This window comes from Oreochromis niloticus, linkage group LG17 (assembly GCF_001858045.2).
Source record: "Oreochromis niloticus isolate F11D_XX linkage group LG17, O_niloticus_UMD_NMBU, whole genome shotgun sequence".
In the NCBI taxonomy this organism is placed as follows: Eukaryota; Metazoa; Chordata; class Actinopteri; order Cichliformes; family Cichlidae; genus Oreochromis; species Oreochromis niloticus.
This window is the reverse complement of record NC_031981.2, coordinates 18,573,152-18,598,182: the sequence shown is the minus strand read 5'-3', so window position 1 is coordinate 18,598,182 and position 25,031 is coordinate 18,573,152. Positions and strand designations below refer to the sequence as shown.

The following is a 25,031-nucleotide window of genomic DNA, read 5'->3' as shown; positions in this document are numbered from 1 at the left end:
GGAGCAAAGGGAGGCGATAAGCTTCAGCCTGTCAATCAGTGAGAAAGATAAAAAAACCCCTCATAGTCCCATCAGCTGCGTATCTGAGTCTGGGTACTTCTACATTCAACTAGAGCTCAAAGACACAGGAACTCACTCAACGGGTGTGAATGCACCAAAGTGCTTTAAGATGTGTCCACGTAGATCTGGTTCAGGTGAAAGGTGTAGTAGTAGGAGACTGGCTCTCAGAGTAAAGCTGGAAATAAACCTGAAGAACATCAACAAGTCCAGGGTTTTGCTTTTATTTACCTCAGATTTCACTGGTCAGTGGCATAAGAACATTACAAGCTGGACGAATCTGAATCTGGCAATGGCAATATTTGTTTGTGTGTTTTTTTTAAATTTCATGCTTAAGGAAGCTTTACTCTGGCCTCTAATGTGTCACCCACCTCTTCTAGGATTAAAACATCATAATATATGTGGCCTAATTCGACCAATCACTTTGTGTATTTACAACATGTGTTGAACTTATTCCAGATGTGTACTTGCACTTTTCAAGACATGCACATCAGCATGCAGCTGTGGAAGCTATGGTTGAGTAGCTGCTGTGGCCCCCTCAGGGCAAAGAAAGGCAAGCAAGAGCTCATCTACTCATTCATATCACTCCGAAAAATGGAATGCAAATTACAAAACAGCTTTATTGCTGAAGAATTTACAGAATAAAGAAGATGTAACTGAAACCACATCCACAAATCTTCAAGGAGGGCAGAACTGCAAGGGAGGACACAACAACGAGGGAAACTGAGGAGTTAAATACACACATGAGGTAACTGGGGAGAGAGGAAACAGCTGGGAACAGAACAGAATCCAGCTAGTGAGATAAGGGGAAGAAAAACTAAACACAACACACAGATGAGAGACTATCAAAATAAAACTGGGAGTAACAAACACCAAGACGAGGACTAAGACATACGAACGGGGGAGACAGGAAGGTAAACAAACAGTGACAATACTGAGCCACACACAGAAACAAGAGGGAGGCAGGAATAACCAGGGATGCATAAACCAGACTAAAGCTATAGAAAACTCCAAACATCCACAAAACTCAAAACGGACCATGACAACATTTTTGATATTGCCAGAATTTGACATCAGGATATCTTTGAATGCTATATGTTGAATTGGCCAGCTTTGAGTCACATTCATTGTGTGACAAATTTTGGGTTTTGGGTTGAAAGCCAATCACCTTGTAGGGTCTTTACCTTACAATATAAAGTGCCTTGAGGCGCTCACAAGGCCATGAGCGCTGCTAAAGAATACAGAAGTCTAGTTCATAAGCAATAATATCTGCTGACACCAAAATAACTGAGAACAGATAAACTTGATTTACTGCTTAGACAGAAGAGGACAAAACCTATATATTTAAAAAGAAATCCAACATCTGAGGACAAATTTTCATTCTTTCATTTTGCAATTCTGTTTTCTGCAGGAGCCCAAAAACCTATTGATCTCATTATGTATAAAAACTAAGAGAAAGCGACCAGACGAGGCGTGGTGGAGTACGAAGATTACAGCAGGACTGCATACACACCCAGAATTACCCAGCCTCCATGGCTCCAATCTATTTCAATTGGACATGGCTGCTATGTGTGTAGCATCGGCTCTTACATACACTTCTCACGCTGCATAGCCCATAAACAGAGTGGTGGACTGCATTCTGATTAGACACACACACACACACACACACACAGGTTTAGGTATGAAAGCATAATGTCCATGTCTGTATATGTAAAGACACATACACACACACGCACAGCAGACAGAAATCCAGACTATCCCACACACACACACACACACACACACACACACGCACCAGCTGTTTACTACTGTCAGGAGTAATAAAAACAACATGAGTCAGTTTGAGAAAAGCATTTGTGAGAGAAATCTAAAACTAAAACTCCATATGGTCCCTCTGTCTCTGTCTCTCCATCAGCTTTTTCTTCCCTCTCTGCAGAGAAAATGCAGCGTTGCATGAGCTTGGTGGAGAGATGACAGATCATCGCAGACACTGACAACCTGTATAACACTCATAGCTTCAAAATTACACTCAAATTTTCAGCTTTGAGACGCAACTCGGGATGAATTAAGGCGAGAAAGAGAGAGCGCGACGGAGCCAGCCGCAGAGGATGACAGCAATGTTTATTGAGTTTTTTTCCTCACATTATGGCATGTCACTTTTAACAAGGCCCTATCACAATATGTTACAGGCTACAGATATTCTTTCACTTCCAGTTTCATTCTGTCTTGCCTGGAATGATTCAAAGGGATTAAAATGAAGTTGCCGAACGAGGAAAAGTCGGGTCATTGAAATGCAAAGTACGTATTCATTTTTTCCTCCCTCGGTCCATTCAGCAGTGACGACTTTAAGCGGAGTTGCATACCAGCCTGAGCTGCAGGAGGAGAAACAGCAGCACTTGTGCTTCACACAGAGAGAGAGAGAGACTGTTATAGAAATGTAACACATTGCCATCTGCAGGCAAGTCAAATCGGCAGGCGGGGAGTCAAGCACACACATAGAAACATTCACACACGCAAGCAAGCAGATGAACCCGCTGAGAGCGAAACAAACTTGTCTAATTTAATCAGAAAACTCATCACAGAAAATAAATTGCACTCCTGAACTTGTTTATTATTCATTCATTCACTGTTGAGGCCGGACAAACTGCTATTTTACACGGAACAGAAATAAATATGAGCTCATGGAGCTCATGGTGGCAAACTCTGAAGTGAAGCGGATGGCCAGGGCGTGTAGTGTTATTGAGCTTCATGCTTTGAGGAATAATTGAAAACACGCAGGATAAGTTCCATGTTTATTGATCCCACATGAATTTCCCTCTGTCTAAAAGGAAAATGACGATATCCCGTGAGCAAAAAAAGAAAAAAAAGTGTATCTTTAACTTCACATTTGTGCTATACGGGAGATCAAACCCGCGCACAGGCCCGAGCACAGTTATACACCAACTGGAAACCACTCTGACACATGTAGACACACACTCAGACACACACACACTCTCACACAGAATGAAATGAGAGCCGTCAGAGGGCCAGTGATGGAAAGCAATGGTGACACCAGCCGTCAGCCAACATCAGCCCCGGGAAGATCGCCGTGACAACCACAACATCGACCCCTCCGAGAGATTATCGTCAGCTGCTGCCTCACGGCTACAAGCTGCACACACACACACACACACACACACACACACACACACAGCTCGCCCAACTGACAGAATAAAAATTAAACTTAATACAATGATTTGCAAAGAGTAAGTACAAATTGCTTAGTTTTTAATTTGGATCATTAGAGACTAGCAGCGACAGGACAGTATTTTGGACCAACTTTTGAAAAGAAAAAACAAATAATGCAAGACGCAAGTCCAGGAGTGAGGCAAAAACACATTTTGAATGCAGGAGACACAAGCGCAGGTTTTATAAGGGTCTGTGTCTTTGCTCTCTTAAGGTGAGGTGACACCTGATTTTGCACATTTGTTCTGAATCACTGGCATATCATTAGAATTCACTCTGATTGAAAGCTAAATTGTGAGGCTCTTCTATGTGGAGGCAGGTATGACATCCTCATTCAACAAATACAGGCTGCAACCCATGAAGACATATTTTTCCAGGGAACGATCCTGTCAAGCCTCTCCATACGACATCTCTCGACAGGTCACCAAGAAGGTTCAAAAACCAAAATGCCTTCATTTTTCTTAACTAACATCAAAAAGAAACAGCAACAAAGTGTCTAAAAATGCTGACACTGAAAATGCTACATGTTTCAGCAGTTTACCAGACATCCAAATTGTTGTGAGTCCATCCACAGAATTATAGCCTCACAGAACAATCAGCTGAATAATACCAAGGACCAGTTGGCAAGTAAGTGCAAGGCTATCATCCACAGTGGTGATTAACAAAAAACCCAAAGGAAAATAAAAAACTAAACTTCGTCTCCAACTAAACTGCTAAAAGATATTTACTCACAATGGGTTGCTGACTGGGTGATGACTGGGTGTGCATTTTGAAGTTATTGAGGATAATCTTTCCCAATACAGCTTAGCTTAGCTTGGTGAAACTGTGGATCTATTCTAATACTCATCAAACCACATCTTTCTAGACATATACTGAGGTGTTAAACTCATCATTAAGGGTACAGGGGAGGGGAATGAGTTAAGGGCTCGCTAAACGGTTCTCTCAGTAGCCCTATCCCTATCAGTTTATTTGTTTTTGTGCTTATCCCAGATGCTGACATGCCCGAGGTTTCCTCTCATTTAGGTGTTCCTGGAAAACCTCATCTGGACCATTTTGATGAAAATGAGGAGGATTTCCAGGATCCCATTGGATGTCTCCAGTGAGATCTTGCTAAAGTTGAGGTCAGCGACTCAGTTAGTTCAAGTAATTTGCTACTTGCACTTGAATTTTGTTCTTTAGGACATTACCCACAACTTGTGACCAAGGGTGAAAGTCGAAAAGTACAGCAAGAACTCACTTTGAGAATCTTTTTTTTTTTTCACAGCACTATGCACCTATCAGCAAACATTGGCTCTGTCTTAAGCCCTGCTCATTATGGCTGCTTTCTTTTTAATGTATAGTAGCTTATTGTATCTTGTTTTATTTAATGTAAACAAGTCCCTAAAATTAATCCGTGGTCAACATCAGCCTCCTGGGTTTCTTATTAGCACTGGCTAATAAGACTAGGCTAACTAGGATTTTAATGTGGACATTAAGCGCAGGATAAGAAATATTTCATAGCAAGTCATCCAAACCACCAACAGCATATGAATGACTAACCTCGTGTTGTGGATGGATCATCTCAGGTGTTCTTTTGACTGAAGTTTGATCTGCCATTTCACTGCCATTCCCTTGCTACATGATTGCATTAGCTGTGTAGCTAGCTGCCAGGTAACATACCATTACATGCTAGCAAACTCAACTTCAACAACCTTACAGTCATTGCTGCTGTTTAGTTTCCTGTATTCTTGTGATAGCAAGAATACTTTTTTGGCTATGGGAACCGAATAAGCATTTGGACCCGGAAATGGCTAATGATGTCAGATTTAAGAGACGAATGGGTTTAAAAAGATGTTTCTGCTCATTAGCCATTGTGCCCTCGCTGTCATGAGCTACATGTGACTGGATGAACAGCGCTTCTGTCTCCCCTAGACACTCCTAACAACTCAAAAAATTTAGAGTGAGAATCTTAATACCCTTCCAGCAAATGCTTCCAAAATGGATTGCGCAACTGCACAGTAAATAGAAAAACATGGAAATAATGGATGTACTACTACCCTCGCTTGTGAATACAGTCCTTAACTTAAGATTGCAGCTTTCTCCTAAAAAAAAAAAAGAGGAGTCTGTCTTTCCTCAATCCTGTCACCTTATTAAAATTACAGAAGAGGGATGAAGACCATTTTAACATTTTGACGTCGGTGATGGTGGTAGTGGTGATTACCACAGCAGGAGTCGAGGAAAAGGAGAAGGAACTAGAGCTGGCAGCACATCTCGCGCATGGTTACCATTTGTGGAAATCACAGTTATCTGTGCCTTTGCTCTATTGGCATTCAGTCGAGAATAAACATCACCAAAGCAAAACTACCACTTGCTCCGTCATTATCACCAGTAAAGCATGCAAGACAATATGCAAATACATCTGGCATCTTCTCATATATATTCAGTGTATAGAAAAAAAACAAATCCTGGATATTAGACTTTGGCTGATTCATTGGCTCAGTTGTGTGTGTGTGTTTTGATTATGCACTTCTTTAGTTCAATAAGCCAAATATGTATGCTATTCATTATTCTAAATGAACACTTATGATTTTCCACATACAAACTGATTCACTTGAATCCAACACAATTATGATCTGTTACGTTTCTTACTTTGCTTTCTTTCCTGTTTTTTTTTTTCAGTCATTCTAAAATTGATAATGTACATTCTGTGCTCCATTTTCTTTCATATTCAAATGTTGTACTTTCGACTCTGTGGCAGTCTCTCACTGGCAGCGTCCCTGCATAACCAACACATCCTCAGCAGACTCGACATATTTTAATACTTGTATTTGATTTTTGTCTTACTTCATCATATTTGCTCCATTTCTTCTTCATAATTAATCTTTTGCATTGGGTATCTGTTTATTCCAGCTGACACTAATCTGCTCCTTAAAAAATAAAACAACTTGTAAATGGACTTCTCCTGTGGTGCGACAGAATCCTCACACAACTTTAAGTTGTGCGCTCACTCGAATTCCAGCGATTTGGAGCTCATGGCAGCGGTTTGTACAGTAAAGTGTGTGAACTGGGGGTGAACTCTGAGGCGCGTGGTGAGAGTCCCCAGTCCCCTGTTGGGAAGGGAAAGAGAAAGAGGAGGCAGAGAAGCTCCTCTGGAGATAAGACTCACAGACTTAATCCTCTTGATGAAGCCTCAGCCTTAGCCCCGCTCTGTTTATCTACCATTCAAAGGCTCCAACAGGACCGGATGGGGACATGGAAAATAGATTAGGCTTCTCCTGTCTAGACACCACACAGGCGTACATACGTACAGTAATACGCACTGCTATAGTGACAAATGTTGACAAGGCAAAAGACAAAGTGTGGTGTCATAGAAAATAAACATTTCAGAGACAGCAAAGTGTTTGCAAGTTTCCCAAATTGATTGTTAAGTGGATTTTTTCACATTGCCTTAAGCACACATCTGGAGACTGGAAGGTGACCAGATGTGATCCAGAATCCCCGATGGGCAGAATGTTATACTTTTCAATGCTTTCCAAAATCATCAGTTTATCTCATTGCCTTCTAATATGCTAATGGAAAAGAACATTAACATGTTAATATTCAATCACACACTATTAACAAACATGCATGTCTTTGCAAAAGTAGGAGTTCATTTCTTTGCAAGTGGATAACATTTTGAAGTGAAAATGTTTAAATCCCAGCCTTAGAAGTGGAGTTGAAGATATATCTTGTGCTAGTGGTGGTTCTAATCTAGACAGTTCAGTCAGAAAACTGCCATTAGAAATGACTGATTAATTACAGAAGCAGAATACATTTAAAGTTTTTCATCTAAGCCCCGGGCTCATCACTCCCTGTAAATATTATTCACAGAGAAATTGGGGAGTGATGAGTAAGGATCCCAGTGGTCTCTGCAGGTGGATGCTGGAGTGGCTGAAACAGCTTGCAGCGATGCAAGGAAGCAGTGGGAGCAATGGGGAATTCTGCATCCTTAACAGACCATCAAACTGGGAAGATGCATTTGGTATGAATGAGTCACGTTAGTGTTTATGACGCAAAATGAATTACCTGCTAGGACTTGCTCACATACTTTGCTTCATTTATCCACACCGATATGTGGTTTGCGGTAATACAAAAAAAGCAACTGAATGTCTCAGACTATAGTTTGGTTACCCAGTTTCATTTTATAGTCTCTTGCTCCAATTGCATGTTTTCATGCTTAAGAAAAACACTGTAATATGGTTGTTTAAATTGGGGGCATTTCTTCACTAGCAGCCTTTAACTTGCACATAAGAAAACTACAGACAGGTAGCTCTACTGAAAAAATTCAATACAATATGATATTTCAGGCAGGCATGAATCTTAGTTGTTTTTTTCAGTCATGGTGTTTCAGTGATATAAAGTACAAATAAATGTCAACTGTTTGCATTGTGTTATCAAACATTCATATATTATCTGTGCATTTTAAGGAAATGAACAAGGCCTAGAATTCGACTCTAACCTTTTTGCATCATTTAACACCTTAAAATAACTTTCAGAAAGTTCAGAACTCAACAGTGGCTAATTTGCTGTACTACTTGTGTGTTATGGTGGCACAGTCCCCAGGTCGACCTGCCTGTGTTTGTTTTTGTGTGTGTTTTCCTCTCCGTTTTCTTCCTCTCCGTCCCGTGGTGATTGTTTACGGAAGTTGGGTGCCGAGTGACATCCGACCCGGAAGCGCCTCCGCACTGGAGCCGCCACACCTGCGACTAATTCGGTGTCCAGCTGCCTCCAATCGTCCGCCATCTTGAGCAGAGCTACTTAATGGTGTGGTGAGGCAACAGTCAGCTCTGGAGTATTGGACTAAGCCTGGTAGTAGCTCAAGCATCGTGTCCTCAGGAAAGTGTGCGCCTGCAAGAAGAGAGGCTTACTGTCTGTTGTGTTTGTTTCCACTAGGAACGGGGACGGAGTGGATTTCTTGGAGGTGGATCACAAGCAGAGTATTTCTGGAAAGGGGACAGAAACGCACTACCATGCACTATCGGGGACCTAGGAGAAGAGCACTGTGGATTGCGTGCACGTTAAACTGTTAACTGAAATAACTTTCACTGTAAATAAACGCATCAAGAGCTCCGCATCTGGGTCCTCTAATTCCACTCACTGTGACATTATGTATAACTACTGTATATTGTTTATATATGTATAAAGGGGATTAGACTAGATTAGAATAGAATAGCCCATTATTGTCATTGTATATGTACAATAAAATTGTGTAACTTTGACTTTAGAGAGCCTTCTTTCTGGCAATACTTGATTTATGTAGATTATAGTCAGAAGCTAGATTAAATAAGATAATCCAAATGAACCAACATGAGCACTTAAGTTAATCATGAAGCAGTGTAAGTCCAGTAGGGAGGATCTGCAGTCAGTACTTACACTCCTGGATATCTGTGTTTTACTCTCTTCTTTACATCACTTCTGCTTTCCCCAGATGTCAAACTCAATTCTCTCGTTATCACCTCGGCCTGTCATTTTCACTGCTCTTCTATCATTCTGCCTTTCACTCTCATTCATGAAACCACACACCTCTTTCTCCATATATTTTGCAATACATAGATGGTTGAGGATCTTTGAGTGATCTCATCCTGGTTGCTCAGGGGTCCTGTCTTACATCCTGCCATTGCTGTACTCAGCTTAGCTTTAACATTTCCTTTAAATTAGCTCTCTTGGTTCATTATTCTAACAATTATAAGGTAAGAGAAACATATTTTGGTCATGGTTTGAATTTTGTTTATCAGTTATGACTTCTGTGAAACAAATTTCTCTCAAAGTCTGTGCTTAGTTGCAAATTGTGCTTCAGTCACAAGAGACAATTCAAAAAGCAAAAGTGAGAAGAGTTATTGTGTGATCAAAGGATTACAGGGGATTTAGCGAGCAAAGAGACCACTTCTTGGAGTTAAAGTAATGTGGGGTCATTGTTGCATTTAGCGTCCAAAAAGGAGGAGATCAAGGTAGGGTATAAAGAAATAATGGCCTGACTGAAGTCAAATTTTAAATACTGGATCAAAGTGATAGACGTTTTAGTGAAGTTGTGCAACACTGTACTTTAAAGGGATATACAGCTGATGAACAATAACCTTTCATTCACCAAAGAATATCATTGAAGATTTATATCAGCAGACTATAACTGAGTGCTAAACTTAGAGGCACTTGAACATTTACATTTTAAGATTTCTATGTTAGCTCCACACCTTCTCTAAAAAAAAATTATGTATTTTTTGATGCGCTATATACATTTTAAAGCCATAGGTGCACATTTTACAAACAGGGAAAATTAGCCTGGTGTCGCAGTTGCAACAATGGACCAATGGGAGTGGAAAGTCCGGCAGCCAAAGCTGCAGTCAATATATTTCAATAAAGACCAGAAAAATGAGTAGGTCACAAAGAGCAGACCCAATGACGGAGCGAGTAATGCCGTAACCAAAATACAGTTTTAGGTTTTGATCAAAAACAGGCAGCTAAAGAAAAATCTTATCATATAAGGGTGAACTCTACTTGTGGAAATTGCTGGGGGTTTGTGTGTGAAACTTGGGATGAAACTAACAGCTCACGTGGAGTAACAAACTATCCAACTATTGCTGTGTTATGAGATACTACTCTAGCAGATTAATCTGAAACCTGTGTCTTACAGCTGAACTGTATGATGCACAGAAGAAGACGACAAACCCTCACTTACCATCAGCTAACCCAGCGAACATGGTTGAAACGCCGGCGTCATCTTTCTGGTCAAAATTGGTCGTGACATGAGGCCAGAAACTGAAGCACAGGTGGACAGATGTTGGTGTCCAAACTTACGTATGCAGACTAGAAAAGCCTGTTTAAAACAAACAAACAAAAACACACTTTTAAACAATTTACCATTTTATATAACTAAATCTCATGTAATTTGTTGGATATAAACTTAACATACTGGATTCTTACAATTATCCCTGCTCAGTCCATTATGCCAGTATCACAAATTCATTACTCCTATCACCTGCATATGAAGCACACCATCAGCAATGTGGGGTTTTGACTCTAAATGTTCAGGGTGACGACTACGTGACGATTTACAGGACTCACTGCACCGTGCTCACAGCTTTGAGCCACCCATCTGTGCCAATTACGCGCTTGTCCTGATAAGTTCTCCACCTCCAAATAAATCAACACTCTCAGGGGCAACTATTATAACCACATCAACCGCAAAATAGCACATTATTTCTTTCACCTTTTAATTAAGAACAACTTAGAGTAAATCAAGTGACACATACATTAGTCAATCATACTTTCCTCCCAAAATAGAGCCCCATAGAGGCTGAAAGGAAGCTGCCTTTCCTGTTCAAAGGTGTAGTTTGACTTTTAAAAAAATCAAAGACTCTGCAGACCTTTTAGGTTGTGAATTCTCAATTATCCCCCCATCATTTCTTTTACTTTAAAGTTAACCATGATTTACAAAATTAACATGATGTATTGAATAAGGCTTGAAACAATGTATTGAGGCCATAAGCACAGATAGAAGAAGTTTACTGAGGCACGGACACAAATAAGAAGTAAAGCCCATTTGTTAATGACTTTAATACAATCTGACTTCTATTTCTAACCACAGCAGTCACCCACTGCTGGTATTAGGAGGAATCCAAGTTTAAGCTGGTTACAGTTGGGCTTAACTTTTTAAACCTGTGTCCATTTTTTAAGGAGAGCTTACATGTAAAACATGTAATTTGACCTACACTGATTTGATTTGCCTCAAGTTTTAGCTTCGCTCATTGGATTGGATCTGGAATTGTCTCATGATGACTCTCCAAAAGTTGAATCTGTTCATCTGGACGTAGCGTTCTGTGGGAGAAACGTTTCGTCACTCATCCAAGTGACTTCTTCAGTCTCAGCTGACTGCAGGTTTCCCCAATCTTATAAACAGTACATTTGAATAATGACTGAAACCAGCCCACTGAAGGAACAATGGGCTGTGAGGTCAGTTCCTTAATCTTAATTATGCTAATTCTCATGACCATTGATCAACAACCACTGACCAAAACCCACTGATCAAAGCCCACTGATCAAAGCCCATTGATCAAAGCCCATTGATCAATGGCCATGGCCATGAGTTTATAAGATTGGGGAAACCTGCAGTCAGCTGAGACTGAAGAAGTCACTTGGATGAGTGACGAAACGTTTCTCCCACAAAACGCTACGTCCAGATGAACAGCATCAACTTTTGGAGATTTACTTACCTGGATGACTGAGCATGCATCAAGATGTCTCATGATGACTACAGTGGACCAGCGAAGGAACATTTTTAATGTAAGACTATGAAAAAGTCACAACATGTCAAAAAGCTATAACCAAAACAACACAGTGACCTGCCACATTATCAAAACATTAGCTCAGCCCCATATAAAAGCAAATATTAAAGTGTCTAATGTTTTTTTTTGAAACAATGTAGAAGCTCAAAATGACAGGAAAAAAATGCCAACTAAAATCACTTAGAACTGAATAAATAGCAACAAATAAATATTAAGTCCTTGCAAAAAACATTTTGCACTTCCTCTTTGTGAAGGGTTCAATTTTGAAATTGGAAGGATTATCTCAATTTTGTAGCTCAGTTGGCTTCCTTTAAAACAGCATTGCATCATTTATAGTTGGTACAAAACAGCATAGCAGCCTACATCAGTATTCTTACTGCCAAGTCAATGGTCACAAGTAGTTCAAAGTGTGTAGTTTTATTTTGTTTGTAGTATTTCAGCAAATTAGGTCACATTTCAATGTTGAGGGCAAAGCTTTTGAAAAGATTTCCAAAGAATGAATTCTTTTATGCTTCTTTTTTTTCTTCAAAAGCCCTGAAAAAGCATGAAAGAGAACACACATGGACTCAAGGGTGCTACAAGTTATAATTTTCTCACTTTTAGAATACTTCTAATTGCCTTTGATTACTCATTTTGTTCCTTAAGAAAAATATGGGGCATTTCGCCACAAAATCCCTGACTTTTTCTATTGTCAAAAAATAGTATGGAACTTCATCTGTTGTTGTAAAACGATTTTGGAAATAGCCCTAGATTTTATGTTCTGTTAACATAGCAATTTCTAACATAAAAACTAAATTATTATGCAAGAAAATGTTTTGTGGAACTAATTTATATAAACCTCACAAGTTATTGCGTGTTGATTTCAGTCTTTCTCACTCTGGTATAGAAGAGATGAGTGCTGGTGTGTGTTATATCTCCAACAAAGCTTTTGTCTTTGGCATGCAAAACAAACTGAAGACTAGGATTGGATTTCGATATTCTCATCCAATTTGGAATTGGCTCAGTGTTGGCAGAATACGCAGAAATGTCCCTGCAGTGAGAGTAATAAAACTGTACATATCTAAACTAAAAGAGCTACCTTAAAAGACTACCAAACCACATCTAATAGGGATTCATAAGCATTTGTACTCAATTAGAAAATCTTTCAATTTGATAAAGCATCATCAAACCTCTCTCCCTCAAGTGGATTCTCAATTTAAGTTAAAAGGCTGATTATTTATTGTCACACTCAGTTTAAACACTTTTCAAATTTATATTGAAAAGTAAAAAAAAAGACTCAAACATTTGCCAAAGCTTTGAAAGATGATGCCTCGAAGTCTCGTCCATGTGCGAGCTAATTTCTAGTCATAGAAAATTACGCTGCAGAATCAAACACCTACCCCGACCCTACTGATTAATTTTGAGCAGTGTATCAGTGATCTTCTGTATCAAAGCTAATAAGTAATTTATTCCAATTTGCCCTTTAAACACAAAACCTAATCCACAAATGTGAGTTAGTGGGTCCAGATGATTTTAACTAAGACGGTTAACAGAAATGTGTATGTGGCGGGTCGTGGTTCGTGCCATGGCTGCAGGGGAGGCTGATACACCTGAGCTCAAGCAGCCCATCACACCTCCCCTGCATAAAAGAAGAATGAACTGGGTCCTGACACTGTTGTTGGTGGTGTGGCTGACAGCTGAAAAGCTATGACAACGAAACATATGACAAAATAAAAGTATGATGAAAAGTTTAAGAAGTGTCATCGTGTGCAATATGTGGTCAGGTCCGTCATGCACCGGACCAGGGGAGGCACTGGCCCGAATGGTGGCCGAGCTGGCGGCCACGCAGAGGGAGCAGACGGCGTTGTTCCGCCGCCATTGGGACCAGCAGCAGGACTGGTCCAAGCACCGGATGCAGACAATAGAGAAACGCTGCAGCCGGGTGTAAGATACGACAACCGGTTATGGTCAAAAATGGGCAACAACGATCACAAAATACAAAAACATTCTCACTCCATGGCATCAAATAGTGATCTTTTTTTGGGATCTGCGCCTCGATGTACTATTGCCCAGAACTAATGGTCCTGAGAAAGTCCGTGTAAGAAGGCAGGATGGCTGTTTTTCACTCATTAGACTACAGTTCATTTACTATTTGATATATTTGTATGTTATGCTATTTGTTTTAACTTACCTTTCATTTTTGTTTTCAATTGCTGCTGTATTGTTAGGAGCTCAAACTACCCTGTTACGTTTAGGAGAAGATTGTGGATTGGAGTAAATATTTCTCTTCACAAAATTTACCCTGCATGCTGAAAACTGATGCTGAAGATTACTGAGTGTGCTTAGACTTGACACAAGGGATCATGCACAAACACCTGTATATAATTGTTTGCAAATAGGTGGTAGAAAAAGGTGGACAAGCAGCCAGGATGATTAAGCCTCGAGGTTTGGGATTTTAAAACAAAATTTGAATCAAGAACTTGGGAGAGGTTCACAAGGGACAGACTGATGCTGGCATCAAGAACTTGATGCACTGAGAAACATAGATATCTTCAGGACAGAGGCTACAACTGTCTCATTCCTAATATCAAGCAGTTTCTGAAGCATAGAAAACATCAGAAGCATCTTACCTGGGCTAAGGAAAAAAAACCAACTGGACTGTGGTCCAGTTATTTTTGCATTTCATTTATAAATTAAGCTGCTGAAGTTTGAAGGAAGAGTGAAGAGAAACAGAATCCAAGGCATGAAGCTTCTGCAGTCTGTTAGTATTTGGGGTGACATATTATCTACTGGTGTTTGTGTGGTTGGACCACAGTTTTATCAAGTCCAAATTCAACACAATCATCTACCAGGAAATTTTGGAGCATTTCGCGAGTCCAAGTGCAGGTGCCAAGAAAACTACCAAATGGTTTGCTGATCAATTTATTACTGTGTTTAATAGGGTTGTCAAAAATAGATTTTTAGCTGGTAATCAATAGTAAAAAATACTATTGGATTAGACACTCATTTCCAACAGTATTGATGCCAGTAGTGCCATCTTTCCCTTCAGGTGACATACAGCTTCACACAGGACTGCCGCAGGGAGTCACACAGCTCCTTCTTGCTAGCAGCTAAAGCAGTTCACATTCACAACACTGAGTAACTCCAGAATTTTAAGAGGTCAGTAAAGCTGTAATTTCAACAATACGTAAGAATTCAATCATGTCATAAAATCATAAATGCAAACCTGGCTGTGCACATTTATATGTTAGCCACTTAATTATTAGCAATATTAGCCTCAAACCCAGCTCCAAGGGGTCACAAGCTAGTATACTTCTAGTGCTGATCTCAAGCCTGAGTAATTGGGATGGTTGTGTCAGGAAGCACATCTGGTATAAAACTTTATTACAGACTGTGTTAAATTAGCAAAATAATGCAATTTCACTCTAAACACTTTTTTTTAATGTCCCAGACTGAAGCCAAGAAAAGCCTAGCACCAACTAGTTAGCAACAGTAGCAGCCTACCTCAGGTTGCATTTATTCATCCTATAATTATGTTAATATACATTTTTGCACTACATCACTCAACCTAAAAATAATGTTGCCACAAAAATAGTGTTGTGTTGTTCTAATCTTTATTTAAAAAAAAAAAAAAAACTCATAATTTTTTGCCCATGGTATTGCAAATTGGTATTGAGTATCAAGTATTTTCCAGGTATCGGTATTGAGTTTAGAATGATAGTATTGTGACAACCTTAGTGTTTAACTGGCTAGCCAACATTCCTGGCTAAACATGGAGTACTGTCAAGAGGAAGACATAAAACACCCAACCCACAAGAACAGATGAGCTAATGACCACTATCAAAGCAAACAATAACACCTCAGCCATACCACAAGCTGATCGCCTCCTTAACATACCCTACTGAGGCACTAATTCATGATAAATGAGCCACAAACAAGGACTGAGTGCATAAAAGAACATATTGTTCTGATGAGCAACATGCATTTAAACCAATATATTTTCCTGTTTTGTAGCTGATTAACCCAGTACCCTTTTAAAACACTCCCGTGTGCCATGTTACACTGCATGTGGGGATATATGTAAGTAATAACCAGTGTGCAACATTGAGTTTAGTGTGAAATTTCTGGATGAGTGATGAATGCTTTGTTTTGAACGAAAGTCTGAGTACATGACATCAGGCCTGAAATGCAAAGTCACTAGACCCCCATGTACCTGTGCTTCTACTAAACATGCTCCTTTCAAGTTAGATTGATGCCCCTCGAGATATATACTTCCATTTGCCACTAATTGCTTGTCACCGTACAAGTCATTCACTGAATTTGAATTTCTGCAATTTCATCAGGTCATGTGTTTTCATTTGTCTGTTCACAGCCATTTATAGAAATACATTTGGGTCAAATTCCACTATTTGCCATCAATTCAGAGGCAATTCTGTCCTGGTAAATGAAAGAGATGGAGGAGGGAATGTGTCTATTACAGCTGGTTTGGTGCTGAATGAGCTCCATATGTATTTACTGTCTGTGTCTGTGTGCAGGTGTGTTGCTGTATTCCATGTGCACAACGCTAGAGGCAAAGAAACAGCCAGAAAAAATACTGAATACAATGTCTATATGATAAGGTGTGTGTGTGTCTGCGTGTGTGCGCGCACGTTTGAGACAGCTGCGTGATGATAAATGGACTGATAACCGATCTCGCTGAGCTTACACCCTCTAATTAGTTTTTAATTGACAGCCATTAAAGATCCCCATTCCCAATCCTGATTATCTGTTGCACAGAGCACTGATCTAAGTGCCCCTTCCCCCCCCCATCTTCTCTATTGCTGATTTGTATAATTTTTGTCTCTTATATTATATTTTAAAATGCTGACATTTATGTTTACATAGTTTTTGAAATGTTATGATTTCTATAAATCTTGTATTTTTAGAAGTAAGTTTTGATTTCTGAAACAAATTTTTGCTTTTTGTTGTCGCTTTTGTCTAATGTCGTTGTGCTCTAAATTTGCACCGTTGAGAAATTATAGGAAACCACAAAAATGATCCACCATTTTTGTCTAAAACAGATTCATTACAATTTATTATATTTATTTTTTAATTTTTTTTTTCTCTAAAGCAATCAGAGTATCCTAATTGAATGTAACAAAAATGTTGAGTCAGTAAGAATCAAGTTAAAACGGGGATCGGCTGTTTCTTCGAGTGTTATTTGGGCAAATAAAAAATAATGATCAATACAGAAATGAGCCCCTTTGTTTGTGCCTGGATAACACTTGACGAATTGTTATGAAACTTATAGAAACAACACTCAAGTGGGCACCTTACTGCTTTATTAAAGGTACCGGCAGCCATTAACCCTGGGAAGAGTAGGGGACACTAATTATTTGGAGGTGATGCACATTTTTTTTCAGCTTTACTTTGTTGATTATCCCATTTTTCAAACTCTGAATTGGTGTAAAGGCTTACTGAGTTGAGAATCTAAAAGCATGCCACTAGAGGTAAGGGTCAAACACAGAGGAGCATTGAACAAGATCACCAGAGCAGACAAATGGCAGGCAAAGAGGTTAACTCTCAAAAACAGCCTAAAGGTTCAGCAACATGGTATAAAATGTAACTTCAGGCTAAAGCACAGGTTAAAAAAAATCCTAACAGAAAAATATGACGGGAAAATAGCTAGGAAATATCAAAAACTGCTTGATTACCATTAGAATCATAACTATCTGGCAACTGGAGGGTAGACAACAGGTGGTATACGCTGAGAAGACTGATTGGATAATTAGGGATAAGTGTTGCACAAAATTAGCAGGAAACTCAACAAAGATCTGAAGTTTAAAAAAAAAACTTAACTAAAGAGAAAAAGTATAATACAAGAAACTGGACAATACTAAAAACAAAACAAAACAGAAAGTCACTAAAAAAAAACACTAAAACATGATAATCAGGCGCAGTGTCTCACAATCACATGTCCACTTAAAGTATCTTCACAAACCAAAAAAAAAAGAAATTCTGGAATTACTCCTTCTGTACACTGAAGTTACATTTTACTTGGAAACATGATCCTGAACTGACTATATCGCAGAGTCAGACTACAAAGGTTTACCAAAAGAAAGTGTTCATGGATGATCTGGACGGCTATAAGTCAAATGCCATTGAGTTTACAAAATTCCAGCAGTTTCAACAGATTACCTCAACATGAGCAACAGGAGCAAGCACGCTAGCATTTGAAAAGCTTCACCAAAACAATCAGTTCCTCCATGTTTTAATGGTCCTGTTGATTCTGGTCTTAGCTACGCCTTGCCCGCCAAACTCACGCTTGGCCAGAATAGCTTCATTAGATAAACGTGTTTTCTTCTCGCAAATGCTAGCAAACTCTACGCCAGCAGCTACAGTAATGTGAAAACACTTCATGATATTCAATGTGGTAGCTAGCTGGCTAACCTTAACACATTTTCTTGTTTACAGTGTGTCTAGGCAAATACATACAGTCACTGTATCGGTATGTTTTTTCTCTTTATGTGGAGTTTGTGTTGGAATATGTTTTGTGCTGGAAGCCAGTGGCTTGTTGACTTATGATATCAATGACTATATTGTTTACCTCAGTTTGCAAGTGTTGCTCAGTGATAATGTTGGGTGTAGATGACGTGAGGTGCTTGGGTGTGAAAACGAGCCTCATATCCTTTGGATTTTTGAAGAAACTTTTTCCAGAGTTCCTCACATAGAAGTGTATGGATTGTAAAGCCTTGATTATACTCTATTGTGGACATGGACAGTTGAAGACGCAATAACTGAGTCACTTACTGCATTGTAAGACAAAGACTCTTTGGATGAGTAAAAAAACCAAAAAACAGGCAGGTAATGGACTTTAAGGGGACCATAGTGGGCTTATGGACATGGAAAGCATAAGCAAGGCTTTAGAGGCAACCAAGATAACGTCTACATTTGTGTGTTAGATTATTATCTGTTTAAGACACTGGTAAAAAAGTTGCTTAACATGTTTAAAATGACAGGTGGATAGCTGAGCAAAACTTTTAAAAAAATTGTTCCATAAGTAGCTACAGGTAGGCAGCTACGTTTACTGGGACAGCCTTTTTGTACCTGGGGACACAAAAAGGCTACAGCAGTTCCTTCATCAAATAAATAATTTAAATTATTATCTGCACGCAAAACTAAATGTATATGCCTGCGGTGTTCTCTGGTTTTTGTTTTTTTCATCAAATGAAAGTCCAGGATAGTAAAAGAGTGATTTCATCAGTGCAACAGAAGTTTCAAGATGACAGATTTATAAGCGCTGCCAGGATCATGACACACTCGGTTGTTTGTTCTTCTGTGAGGTGCCGCTGTCTGTACGAGTGTGTGTGTTATTGACACGCAGACTGCAGAGCATATGTGATCAGCTTTCATCATTGAGTCTCTGTCTGCGATTAGTCATGAGTCGCCTGGCTATTCAAAGAAAGTGATGCTGAGAATCAAGTGTGTGTGCCACACCTACATCAAACCACACATATTGACTTGGGTTTGATGAAAAAAATACATCACAGTTGTCACATGAAAACTTCATATTTCCAACCTTACAACAACTAAGGGAAACTTCCCTGTTACTGCTAAATGACAATGCTGTCTATATTTCACTAAAAGGGTATGAGAGGGGGTTATGAGCCTAGGGGCCTTGAAAAATAATATCAGGTTATGCAGGAGCATGTAATTTTTCAACTTATCGGAAAGTATGAAGCTTACAAAAATGAGACATAATGCTTTTTAAGCCAGAAGCAGTGATGTAACGCCTCGCTTGTATAGAAAATCAAATAACAGCACTGAGTACATGTCAAATGCAGAAAATGTAAAAGTTTAAAACTTCCGCCCACCAGCTATTGTCAGCTTCAGTCATTCATTTTCAGCTAAACTACTGCAAAATAATTTTGTATACTCACACTAAAACTGAAAAAATGCAACCAATGCAATTTGTGTAAATGTCATTGCCTCATAAGTTGCTTTTAACATGCAACACATGCATGACTCTAAGTGTTTTAGATGACTGCATATTTAGTGTAGCGACATTTCTTCTAAGTGGTAATCAGTGCCACTTCAATCTATTTTAACAGTAAGTACACAGATTATAAGAAAGAAAGCAGTCAGATATACAACATGAACTCACCAAACACTGTATTCGGTACACCTTTCTAGTACTACATCGGATTACCTTCAGAACTTCCTTAATTCTGTGGGGCATAGATTCAACAAGGTGCTGGGAATGCTCCTCAGGGATTTTTGTCCATATTAACATGATAGCACCACAAACCTCTGTAATGCTATTAGCCCAAATCTTGACAGAAAAAAGAACAACAATCGATATAGACCTGGGTCATCTAGGTTAGAAGGCAGATGCTAAACAGTAACTGGAGAAGATGGGAGAGATTATTTACACCTACAGGGCCGAGAGGTAAGGGGTGACGAGCAAAATTCCAACGGCACAGAAACATTATCAGCCCCGCTCAAATCCAGGAGATAACAGGAAATCCAAAGACTTGTGAAATAAAGAAGGATCCTGCGGAAACCTCCAAAAGTTGATTCTGTTCATCTGAGGAAGATCCTGAGCAACAGTGGAAGAAGGGCACAAAAGCAGAAAAGAAAGGACTTGAGGCACTACAGGAATGATATCAAGCACCAACTTGCAGTGCTGCAAAGGGCAGAGATTCTCAGGAAACGACATAATAACAAAAAATTGCACAAGAGCTTCCTTCTACAGAAATCTCTTAAAGTTTGTGAAAAACCTCTTCGACAAGAAGAAAAGCACCCGAGGAATTTTTGACAATTAAAGGCACATGCAATTTACTATCTCAGGTAACATTCCCAAAGCACCAGTTGGATCCAAGCCCCCTCACATGGAATGAGTTTAAGAGGACAGTCAAGCGCACAGGGTCAGCATCAGTTCCTGTGCCCACTCCCATTACACTAAGACACCATGCTCAGCATCCTGGAACCCTGGAAGCTAATGATTTTGGTATTTAAAAAAATCATACCAAAAATCAGGGCAAAGTACTATTAGGACCCTGATTCACAGAAAAATAACTCCTATACAATCAACCAAGTTCTGCCAGATTTGGCCAAAGACTTGCAGTGTTCCTGTTCCTGCTAGAAAAACAGTTTCATTGATACGTTAATTCAGAAGGCAGGGATGGGGGGTTCTTTAGGCTTTAGGACAGTGTGGGCTGTGGGCCGGTTGGTACACAATGCAACACCCACCCAGGTTTGATCAGCCTGCGGTGGTCTCGTGATAAATGGCTTAAACGCACTACGAAGCTGATGTGTCGCAAAAGACTTTGCCAGCTCTTTCAGGGCAAGTGCTGTGCTATATTCATAGGGACTCTAACATCTACTTAAGAAATGGAGATGGACTTCTGCATACCTTGGTTATAATAAGTGGTTAATTGACTTACTATCATCTGGAAGCAGTCTGGTCTTTCTTCGTCCTCTGGCATCAATTAGGCATTTTCACCCAGAGAACTACGACTCACTGGATATTTTCTCTTTCTTTGGACCAATCTCTAGAAACCCTGGAGATGTTTTTATGGAAAAACCCCAAAAGATCAGCAGTCTCAGAAACACTCTGGGCAGCCCATCTGGCAACACCCATGCAACATTCAGAGTGATTTAAATCACCTTTTCCCTCCCATTCGGATGCCTGCTTTGAACTTCAGCTTATCGATTGGCCATGTCTAAAAGGACTGCCATCTAACTAGCTGATTAGATATTTGTGTATTGTGTTAATGTGCAGTTGAAAAGGTGGGCCTAAAATGTTGGTTGTTGAGAATATATACGGTTTTGGAGAAGAGTATTTCTGGGCTGCTAAATCTTATAATACATAACAATTAACAGAATATCTGATTAATCCAGTGTTACAAAGTGAATTGCGTAGTTTCTTAAAAAAACATGTAAAACTTTGTGTGAATGTGTGACTTTAATCTCAGACTATTGTCCTTTTTTTTCTTCTCACATAATTATCATTTAATGCCAGAGAATATTTTTATTGCAATTTCAGAAATTTGTGGGGTTTCTTGAATGACCCTAATACATGATAATAAATAAAGTCTTGCCTTAAAATTTTAATAATACTATAATTAAAAAAACACCAAGTATTCTAACTAAAACTATTCAGAATTTAAAAACCACCACTGACCATCAAAACCGCAAATTTGAGCCCACGGGATATAGAACAATCAAGAACATACGGTTCTGTATAGTGACACACATAGACACTAAACATACGCACACACAAACACACATTCACGGGACAATATGCCTGAGGCCATACCATACCCTCCTCTACAGTGTGAAGGATCATGAGGGTGCTGGATTGAGCTGCAGGCAATCAAAGCATCTGTTTATTGTCTTCAGCCCAAGCCTCCATCACTTCAAAGAGGATGTGAACTCTGAGTGTCTGGCTTCCCACTTGCCTGCCAAACAGTCTACAACACCTGTAGCACTAACAGTACTGTAGATACAGTGTAGACCAGAACTGTACTGTTTGCTTAAATTTTAGGTCATGGAAATAAATCTAAGTGAGAACATCAGATGACGGAGAAGAGAAAGAAAAGGAATACTGAGCAGGGAAAAGCAAATTGAAGAGGAAACAGGAAATACAAATTTTAAGCAATAGTATGAAAATGGACATAAAAGTAAAGTCAAAATGGAAACAAATGTAGGGAAAAATCAACATAAATAAAAAGGAACAGATAAAAAAACAGGATGGATGCAAAAAAGTGTGATGGTTAGATGTAGGTTAAGAACCACAAACAAATGAAGCAGAGACGCAATAGACAAAAAGAAAGAAAGAAATCCTGAAGCAAAGAGCTTTGGATGTAAAATATGAGCGGTAGCTGGAATGAGAGAGCGTTGTTGTGGACGTTTTCAGATGATGGTGTGTTTGAGGAGCAGAGGACCGGCGTTATTAGAGGTCATCTCTGTGGATTACAGAGGCAGAGTTCAGCGCACAACGGTGCCATGCAATTTACCTCCATGAAAAATAGATGCAGGTGAGGAATGAAGTGACACATGCACTTACAGAGGGAAAAGGACGAGGGGCTGGACAGTTGTGAAACGGCCTGGGGAGATGGTGTTTGTGAGTGTGTGAGTACATGTGTGAACACAATTTTACATCATAGTGATTACACATGTAAGACTGTGCATTTTAAGTAGCCATAATCTATCTATCTAGACACTGTTGGGAAGGTTACTTTTAAAATGTATTCCACTACAGATTACAGAATACATGGCCCAAAATGTAGTTTTTAACAAATTCCGTCAAGTTACTCAATGAGAGTAACGTATTCTGAACACTTTGGATTACTTGATCTGCCTTGCTTGTTATAACTACATGAATGTACTATTTCTGTGTGATTTATTACTATTACTGAAGGCTACTCGCCACGGAGCTAACATTGTTAGCTGGCGTTAGCTGAGGTTAGTTCATAGACTGCAGACTGTTAGACTTGATGGATAGCATTAGCAACCTGCTAGCTGCAAATAATCGTGCACTTCTGAAAGCAATACCAACTAGATTTTTAAATCTTAATATAAAATGAGTAACAGTAAGGTGGACGTTAGGTAAGGCTGCACTTTTTTGCAGTGATCTTGTATAGAAAACTATGTCTGTATCAGTAATATGTTTCTTTCTGTCTGCTTTCAGAACTGCACATGGTTATTTGCAGCTAGCAGGTTGTAATGCAGCCTTCATTAATAGTAAAAAAAAAAAAAATCACACAGCACTAGTACATCGAAGATACTGAAGTGGCACATAACCCAGATAGCTACCACAACTAAAACAAGGTAGTTACAGTAGGCTAACGTTAGATTTTTAAAAAGAACTTACTTCCAGATGTTTCTTTAGGGTGGAGGTGGTGTCTTTTGATGCAAACAGAGTTCGCACTGCACAGTTAGGGTTAACTGCCACCAACATTAACAGGACGCTTACATTAGCACCTCTTATTGCGAGTTTTGTTTGGGTTTCCGGCAATGCCTAGAATTACCAAAATTAGAGAGGGGACAGCCTAAAATATGAAACAGGAACTGCTTTGTAATCCATGTATTTCAACAAAGTAACAGTATTCTAATTATCACCCATTTAAGCAGTAACTGTAACGGAATACAGTTACTCATATTTTGTATTTTAAATGCATAACGCTGGTTCATGTATTCCGTTAATTACTTACCCTAACACTGGCAGTTGGACAAAGCAGTCCCATGAAGCTTGTTATCAACTCGCAAAGGTAACCCTGCACGCTCACATGAAAGGGGATTCTTTACCAGCAGCTGATTAGGACACGGATTAGTGTCCTGGCAGCAGAGCAGCTGATTTTACAATGGCAGATAAAACTATAATATTAGAAAAATGTGAAGATGTTAAACACATATTACAGTCTAAATCAGACGTCTCAAACTTGCAGCCCGGGGACCACTTGTGGCTCACGTTACCCCTACTTGTAGTTACTTTATTGTTAGGGACGATTTGTTTGTTGTTGAGTACAATGTTAAAATAAGCTCTTTAAAAAGCAAAAAGTTATTTAATATGAAGGAAATATGAGCAGAGAGTACAAACATGTTGAGGGATTGACTGTGTTAGTTCAGTGAGAGAGTTATTTGTAAAGAAAACAGTTTTCACTAGCAGTCAAAAACTAATGTGTACACTTATGTCTGCATTTTTATTTTGTTAAATACGAACGAAATTGTGATGCTATGTGTCTGGCCAGAAACAGAGTACCAATTTGTTTATTTGGTACTTGAATGAAAGGCTTCAGTTAGTCAAGAGTGAGAAAAAAATGCATTTTTGTCTTGCAGTTTTGTCTTGTTATGCAATATTTGAAATTTTAAAAAGCAAACAAACAAAAAATCCCAAACTGAAATACTTGTGGGTGTTTTCTTCTTAGTTTTTTTTTTGTACGACTTGAACACTAAAGTGGCCCTCCAATGAGTGAGTAAATGTGAAAGGAAAAGTGCTGTATTCATGCCATGTGTATCCACTTTAAATGTTTTGGTCAGTGAAACACTATTGATAAAGTTTACCCCATTTGAAGGCAGGAAGAAAAGCTGACATCCTAACCGACAGGAAAGCTTAACACAGTTATTGATGTCATAACCATCATTAACACACTGGAGGATCTGATGGATTATGTTTCTTCCAATAAATTAAAGTTTAAATGTATGTAAGAAAAATGTAGGCTTAGTGCAAATTTGATATATAGTCCACAAGTTCCAATAGGACCCCTTTATTCAAACTTATTAAAGACTAAAATTGTTGTAAAATCGTTTGCAGACAATGATCAAGGAGCAAAGCTGCATCTAAGAATCTATATTTATTGGTATTGCTCATCAGAGAAAGACAAAGACTATTATGCTCACTGAAAAACTAAATCCTCCCACTATCTGTGCACAGAAGTCTGAGCTCTTCCACGAATGGTGATGCTATTTTCCAGAGATCTGATTGGTCAG

At 39.1% G+C, this 25,031-nt stretch overlaps 1 long non-coding RNA gene across 2 annotated transcripts; it reads right to left on the bottom strand.

Annotated features, from left to right (window-relative positions):
• Window positions 1-8,018: 8,018 nt before the first annotated feature.
• LOC102077320 (uncharacterized) lies at window positions 8,019-23,543 on the bottom strand. 2 transcript variants are annotated; one of them, XR_269989.3, is made up of 3 exons: window positions 23,416-23,543; window positions 9,974-10,111; window positions 8,019-8,148 (listed from the first exon to the last, which is right to left on the bottom strand). It is a non-coding gene; the product is annotated as an uncharacterized LOC102077320 (long non-coding RNA). The 2 variants fall into 2 exon arrangements; XR_269990.4 differs by lacking the exon at window positions 23,416-23,543 and adding an exon at window positions 20,984-21,168.
• Between the last annotated feature and the right edge of the window lie 1,488 nt (window positions 23,544-25,031).